Source organism: Sapajus apella, unplaced genomic scaffold (genome assembly GCF_009761245.1).
Source record: "Sapajus apella isolate SASKATOON/1434 unplaced genomic scaffold, GSC_monkey_1.0 scaffold3038, whole genome shotgun sequence".
NCBI lineage: Eukaryota > Metazoa > Chordata > Mammalia > Primates > Cebidae > Sapajus > Sapajus apella.
Genome location: NW_022439964.1, coordinates 1 through 8,136, shown reverse-complemented (window position 1 = coordinate 8,136; position 8,136 = coordinate 1). Strand labels below are relative to the sequence as shown.

General features: G+C 42.1%; 1 pseudogene across 1 annotated transcript; it reads right to left on the bottom strand.

Annotated features, from left to right (window-relative positions):
* Positions 1-25: 25 nt before the first annotated feature.
* LOC116547413 lies at positions 26-6,020 on the bottom strand (annotated as a pseudogene). The gene is made up of 4 exons (XR_004267053.1): positions 5,863-6,020; positions 3,451-3,954; positions 1,819-3,087; positions 26-951 (listed from the first exon to the last, which is right to left on the bottom strand). The product of XR_004267053.1 is annotated as a leucine-rich repeat-containing protein 37A2-like (transcript).
* Between the last annotated feature and the right edge of the window lie 2,116 nt (positions 6,021-8,136).

Sequence of the window (8,136 nt, the reverse complement as noted above, 5' to 3'; positions counted from 1 at the left end):
AAAAGGCAAACAGAGGCAAGCTCTGGGAATGGGTGCTATAAACAGGATTTGCCCCAGAGTAGCCAGATGTAGGCTTTAGATCTGTAATGCAGATTGAGCATCTCTAATCCGAGGAGGAATGTCTCATATGGTGTCCGAGAAATGGAGACACATCTCACAGAGGGCCTGAGCTCAGGAGGGCTGGAGGGGAGACATTCCCCCTCCCCTGTGAACTTAAATAAGTGGCCAACTACTTTTTAAAAAGATGGCTACCCTGTAGTCCTTTAACTGGACCTATTTAGGCAACGCCCTACACACTGGAGAAGGAAGACACTAAGTGAGTCTAGTAAGTCTACAAGACGAGACTTCTCCCTTTTGGCTTGTCCTTCCTCTCCAAGGTGATGGCAGCTCCGTGAGGGTGGAGATTATATGTCTCTCATCATTTCAGCATTTCCTTGAAATGCTAATTTGTTTTCTTGAAATGCTGAAATGATGAGACATAATCATTCATCATTTCAAGGAAATAAATTAGTGGCAGAGAAAGGACAAGTTGGTGAGTACACTCAATTGCTGACATGGTTTTGGGCGAGAGAAATTTTGCTAATTTATCAACTTAACTTCTTAAAACAGCCTAGTGGCATTAACTTGGTTTCAGTTCACAGAGATCTCCTGGAAGTGAGGACCCTTTAAAAATTCTGGAAGACACACTGCAGTCAAAGAACAAAGCATACCTCAGCCTTAAACGACTAAAGAAGAATGTCAAGTAGTAGTAGGTGGGAAAGGGGCTTTGATTTTCAGTTTGTGGGCTCTGAATCTACACAAAGACGAGATTACATTCTGAAAATCTGAATTAATTATTGTCTTTACCTCAATGAGACAGAAAATTATAATTAAAATCATCACTATTACAGTCACAGATATTGCCAAGATGAGTTTGTTGTTATAGGCGTATCCTGGAACTTCTTTAGTGAGCTTAAAAAAAAAAAACAAAAAAAAAAATAGAAACAACAATCTTTTTAAAAAAAACAGGATGAAAGCTAACTATTTGAAACCCTGGTATGCCAAATGAGTAGCTTAAAGGCTATTTTTTTTAAAATTTTATTTATTTATTTATTTTTGAGATGGAATTTCGCTTTTGTTACCCAGGCTGGAGTGCAATGGCACGATCTTGGCTCACCGCAACCTCCGTCTCCTGGGTTCAAGCAATTCTCCTGCCTCAGCCTCCTGAGTAGCTGGGATTACAGGCACGCGCCACCATGCCCAGCTAATTTTTTGTATTTTTAGTAGAGACGGGGTTTTACCATGTTGACCAGGATGGTCTCGATCTCTTGACCTCGTGATCCACCCGCCTCAGCCTCCCAAAGTGCTGGGATTACAGGCTTGAGCCACCGCGCCCGGCCTTATTTTTTATTTTTTTGAGAGTGTCTCACTCTGTCACCTAGACTGGAGTATAGTGGTGTGATCACAGTTCCTTATAGACTCAACCTCCCTGGGCTCAGGTGATCCTCAGCTAATTTTTGTTATTTTTTGTGGATACAGGGTTTCACACTGCTGGCCAAGCAGGTCTCAAACTCCTGATCTCAAGGGATCCACCCACCTTGGCCTCCCAAAGTGCTGGGATTACAGGCGTGAGCCACCATGCCAGACCTATAGTTTATCTTGTGTAATAATCTATTTCACTCTCTAAATAAGCAAAGTGGGAGATCACTGTCATGGCCAAAGTTACACGGCCAAGACAAGCTATGGCCTGCAAGTCCCAGGTTCTCTTGTATTGGCACTTTTCCAACACATGCTAAATGATGGGAAAGTCCTGGTCTCACCTTTCTGTGTGGTCCTCACCTCACTTGACTTCTGCTCTTTCTGTTCACTCTGGGCTTCCGTGCTCTTGTTTATATAGTTCTCAGTTTTCCACTGGTCCGTATCCCATTCTGCCTTGGACACCTTTTCTTCTTGCTGTTCACTGAGAAGCTTCATCAGGAGGACTGTCCTGAAGATGAGCTTAGCACAGGCTAATTGCACACGGGTCTCAGAGCAGCCCACTTTCAAGCTCCAGATAACATGACAAATGAGGATGAGGGGACTGTAGCTGCTGGTTTAGCTGAATTTCAATCTGATCACCTGGGGACGAGAGCAATGGGTAATTGAAGTTTTTGGACTTGGGGGACAGGTCAGCGCCCACGTTGTTGTATTCCAATTGTGTTTCGTTGGTTTGTTTAACAGTTGGCTCTAAGTTGAATGCAGTCCCAGCAGAATCTGCCTCAGGAGGATTATTGTAGGTTGTGTTTTCAGAGATGGTGAATTTCCCATAAGAATGTTTTCTTCAAAGGCATTTCCTGCAGTGGTGTTTTTAACCTTAGTGTTTTCTATAGAATGTTCTGAAGGAGCAAATGTTTCTGGAAAAGGACTCAAGTCTCCTAAATATGAAAAAGCCCCTTTTGAAGGAGAATTTATGAGGTTCTTCACTGCAGAGAACGGAGCCCTCTTCGCGAGCATTAGTCTGTTAAGAGAACTTTCCTTTCTGAACTTACGACTCTTTTTGGGCTTGGGTGTTCTATGAACCACACGGGAGCGAGTTTTATGAAAGCGGTGGTATTTTTTTCTGGAATGTATGAATGGTTTAGCAGCCTTCATATTTTTAACTCTAGGCTTTGCATTTTCTAAAACCAAAATGGTGTAGGTTAAGTCTTTCGGTCTGTTTCTGACCTCAGGTAGGGCTTTTGCAAGGGTGGAGGCGGAGGGCCCGCCCATGGAGAAGGGTTTCAGCAAAGAGGAGACCGCTGTCTTATGCTCTTGGATGAACGAAGGCTTGGTGTAGACTAACTTCTCCCACCAACTTCTCGGGCCTATGTACCACGTGAGGCTGTTTCAGCTCCCTTGGGGCTGCACTCCCAGGCCTTTTTCCTTTGGCAGTGTTTTCCACAAATGCCTGGGCACTCTGTTCCCTCCTGATGCTCTGCTTTCCCCCCTTTGAAGTGCCTTTTCTGGATGCTCCTTGGGCCCATGAGGACTCTGTTTGCTCTCTGCAGGCTTTTGCCTACACTTTGAATCTTTGCCAAGTTGTTTTCCTGTGGTTGGGCAGTTTCTAATTTTGTCTGAAAACTCTGAGCTGTTTAAATTTGGGACCTAAGCCGGGCGTGGTGGCGCGTGCCTGTAGTCCCAGCTACTCGGGAGGCTGAGGTGGGAGGATCGCTTGAGCCCAGGAGTTCTGGGCTGTAGTGTGCTATGCCGATCGGGTGTCCGCACTAAGTTCGGCATCAATATGGTGACCTCCCGGGAGCAGGGGACCACCAGGTTGCCTAAGGAGGGGTGAACCGGCCCAGGTCGGAAATGGAGCAGGTCAAAACTCCCGTGCTGATCAGTAGTGGGATTGTACCTGTGAATAGCCACTGCACTACACCTGGGCAACATAGCGAGACCCCGTCTCTTAAAAAAAAAAAAAAAAAGAAAGAAAGAAAAAGAAAAATAAAAAATAAAAAATTGGGACCTAAAAGGCTGGACTGCATAAGCACAGCAGTTTTTTCTTCCCTTTTAACCTCATCAATTTTTTGTTGAATTTCTGCATGTAACATATTAACATATTTTCCTGAAAATACAGCTTTCTCAATTTATTTTCCTAAGATGAGTTGTTGGATGCAGGTTGAAGAGAGGGGCTCTTTGTATTGTTTTTCAAAATACCCCGGGGCCTGTCACCATCTTGTGAATCTGAAAAAAGCAGTTTAATGAACGGTAACAACATTGATTCCACATCTTCTACATTTCCGTCTGAGAAATAAGGCAAGATATAATTTAGTGCACTGATAACATCACTTTCATCACTGATGTCCAGCTGCTCACTCCCAAAGCCTAACAAGTTGATGCCATTGCCGTCTGAAGGCATCTCCGGCTCAATAGTCAGCTCAGTGCTCATGTGCTTCTTCTGGGCTTGTAACACCTTCATGAACGCTCCTCAGGGATTCCCTATAGATGCTTCTCCAACTGTCAAAAAAGAAGAGACTGCTTTGATAATGAAAGATGTTGGGACGGCATGGATCAGTCCACCGCTGTTCGCCTCAGTCATACAGAGTAGGAGTCAGCAAACATTCAAGTGCCATTCAGACAGGAAAAACATACACCCAAACCTAAACCTATGAAATGGCAACAACAAAAAAAGGAAAAGACATGTTTTGAAAACATGGCCACCTACTTGGAACATTTCACAGTGTGATATATAGTAACTCTGCTTAGGATTATTCCATTGATTCCTAGAGCCCAATTGCCCAGAGCTCAGTCAAAGCCCAAGGTGGAAGACAAGTGCTTCCCTGATGAGCTAGCCTCTCAGCAGACTGCTCTGTACCCTGTGCTGTTCTGCCTCAGACGCAGGGAGAGCACAAATCTCGCTGTCTCCTCGTCGTCAGTGTGCCTGCGTTCTTCCTACTATCACAGGTGAATGCAATGAAAGGCGGCCCTTTGAGAGGAGCAGGGGTGGAGATGCTCAAGCGAGGGCACCTCCCATTGCTGATAGATCCTCATCTGGCATATGCTCTGTCCACTCACCCCATTCTCTGCTTCCACGTATACTGGCCCTGTAACAGAAGACTTGACAGGGAAAAATACACTGTGTCCATCTTAGTTCTTTTTTTAAATTTGAGTAGGAATCTGGTGTGTAGCTTAAGAGATTTTTAATTTGTCAGGTTGTATGCCTATGTTGTCTAATGTACAATGAATGTATGGTATAATAGCAATTTCTGGATAAACATTACTTGAGGTCCTAAAATGCAGAAGGGAAAAAGCAACTTTTGTCAGATGCCGACTTTGCTTTCATTTCATCTCTAACATTTTGGATGGGAAATCATCCAAAGCTTCCGACTGCATGAAGGTCAAGTATGCCACTGTGCAGCTGAGTGTCTTTTCCAGAATTACAAGTATTCCGGGTGATGGTGAGGGTCAGAAGGTGAAGATTGTGAGAAAGGAGAAACATGGGCTTGGGGAGAACCCAGAACTGCAGGCAGAAGACCTGGCACTCGGCTACGGCACTTAGCACCTCTAACCTTGTTTTTCTTTATCTGTAAAAGGAGATTAACAATGCTTTTCTACCCACCTCTTGGCGAGAAGGAAATAATACAATTCGTTAAAAAAAAAGTTTTGAAAAATAAGCAACACTATCTTTGTGTAAGTAGCCAAGCATTATTTATTACACCCTGTATCAGTGGTAGATACCTGTATTCAAGCTACCTGGACATGAAAGCAGTCACATTTTAGAAGTCATGAAGTTGGTGCTAATAAACCAAATATACACAAAAACACTTGAAAGCACTTGAGTGTTTGTTCTGTGAAAAGAAAGGTCTGAAATTCAGAGCAACTTCAGAGTTGGATGGTCTAAGAATGCAAAAGCCCTCCATTACATTAGAAGAGCCAGGTAGCAATTTCTGGTTATGGAACCAGAAGCTCTCAGGCTTCAAATAAAACAGCATCACTTGTACTCTTATAAAATTCTAAAAACAAAAAAACCAAAACAAGTTCTATATCTGTTCTATAAGGCAGAGGTACCTGAGACCTCATGCATATAAAGCCAGCTTACACTATACGAATAAATTACCACTGGGGACAAAGTACCAAACAGAGAGCACAGTACACAGTGTGTGAATATTAATGTTACTCCCTAGCCTTTCTATTCCTTTGTCTTGGTCCTTTATGCATATGCAGTTCTATTATTAAATTTTATAACTGAGAACTTGACTCTCAACAAGAGAGTAGTTCAGAAATTTAGGGAGTTTAACTCTGAATGAGTAAATAAAAATAAAGCAATTATATCATTAGCTTAAAATTTTATCAATTAAAAATAAAAAATTAAAAACAAATACTTAAAATAATGTAACAGTTTATCACCAGGCAATTTGGACTCACGACAATGTGTGGTGTTTGTCAGACATGCACTGTTGCAATGCAGCTTGACTGTCTTGCAGACAACCTCAAAGCTATTTTTAAATTGGCAGAGGCAGCAGGCCATAAGGCTAGGTAAGATCCTATAGATAAAAACACAGAACAGCCGGGCACGGTGGCTCAAGCCTGTAATCCCAGCACTTTGGGAGGCCGAGGCGGGTGGATCATGAGGTCGAGAGATCAAGACCATCCTGGTCAACACGGTGAAACCCCGTCTCTACTAAAAATACAAAAAACATTAGCTGGGCATGGTGGTGCGTGCCTGTAATCCCAGCTACTCAGGAGGCTGAGGCAGGAGAATTGCCTGAACCCAGGAGGCGGAGGTTGCGGTGAGCCAAGATCACGCCATTGCACTCCAGCCTGGGTAACAACAGTGAAACTCCGTCTCAAAAAAAAAAAAAAAAAAAAAACACAGAACAATAAATTAGTGCTAAAGGGGTTTCTCGAGTAGGTAAAGGAGGCAGACCAATGCTACCACAGGGCTGGGCAAAAAGGTGTTATTGAGGCCTATGGACTGGACAGTTGGGTAGGAACCAGAAGGCCACAGGAAGGAGGACACAGGTGAAAAACAGAAAGGTAAGCATGGCAGGGAGTATGGTATGCCTAGAATAAATGTGGTTGGGATTAGAATTGGGTGACACTGATCAGTAGTTTAATTCAGAAGTATCTCTTCCCAACTCAAAAGTTTCACTTTGGGCTGAAAGTACACAGGAAGAAGACAGACTTCTAAGAAGAGTCAGAATAAGCCCCCAACTTCTGTAGTCCCTTTCTCAATTCCTGTTGGGAATGGGAAATATTAGAAATTCTCTGGACATTAAAAATAGCTTAGTTTAACATGCATTGTGAGGTAAAAAAGAACAGAGATTGCATTGGCCAAATCTGGACAATTTGAGCATTCAAAAAAATAACAACAATAAACTACAACATAATTAATATAAAGAAGAATCAATGAAGAATGATATTAAAAAAGGAAGAGGGGGAGTTTTTCTTTAATGAAGTAATGCCATCTAGTAAATGTAGAAGGAATGACAAAAATTTAAAAGGTGTCACTTTGCAACCACCAATGTAATAAAAATTGACTCAGACAAAAATTACTACTGATGCACAGTTGGGTAAAAAGACACTTGCGAACAGGATCTTCACTGATCTCAAAGTACCACCCCACAGACTATTTATTAATTACCAAGGGGATAATTATTGTTTTTTATTTTTTTATGAGACAAGGTCTCACTCTGTCACTCAGGCTGAAATACAATGGCAAAATCATAGCTCGTTGCAGCCTCGACCGGGCTCAAGTGATCCTCCAAATTCAGCCCCCCAAAGAGCTGGGACTATAGGCTTACACCACCACACCCAGCTAATTTTTTTTTTTTTTTTTGGTAGAGACAGGGTTTTACCTTGTTGCTCAGGCTGGTCTAGAACTCCTGGACTCAAGTGATCTGCCCACCTCAGCCTTCCAAAGTGCTGGGATTACAACCATTAGCCACTGCACCCAGCAAAATAACGGCAATGGAGAGATCTGGAAGATCACCTTAATCAAGTCATCAAACTTAGCATTATGGGCCACCTGTGGTCATGAGGCAGAAGGATGTATCACCTATGCAGTATTCTTCCTTAAAATGCTTAACTTGAATCTCATCATGAAGAAACAGACAAATCCAGATTGTGGGACAATTACAAGACAGCTATCTTTGACTCTTAAAAAATGCCAGTTTTTTAATTACACACACACACACACACACACACACACACACACACACACACACACACACACTGAATTTGTATGTTATTCTCTATCCAGGATTAAAAAAAAAAAATGCCAGTATCATGAAAGATAAAAAAAAGTAGAGGAATGTTTTAGATTAAAGGAAACAAAGACATGACATGCAATGCCTGATCTTTGATTGGATTCTGTACTATTCTTTCATCTTTATGGTATGTTTGAGTTTTTTTCAAAATGTAAATTTGGGCAAAAGAGATACCAAGATAATTGATTATTGTTATGGCTTATTGGCGGCATTTTAGAGAAATAAAAACAACCTCTGTTAACTGGAGTAAATCTCAAGGTTACTCTTAAGCAGTATAGCATGGTCATCAAGAATACAGATTCCACAGCCAGACCAGGCTTAAATCCCAGCTCCGCTAATGTGAATTTGGGCAAACTGCTTAATCTCTGTTCCTTGGCCTTGTTATTATAATAGTACCTACCTCTAATGAGTTTTGAGGATTAAATGAATC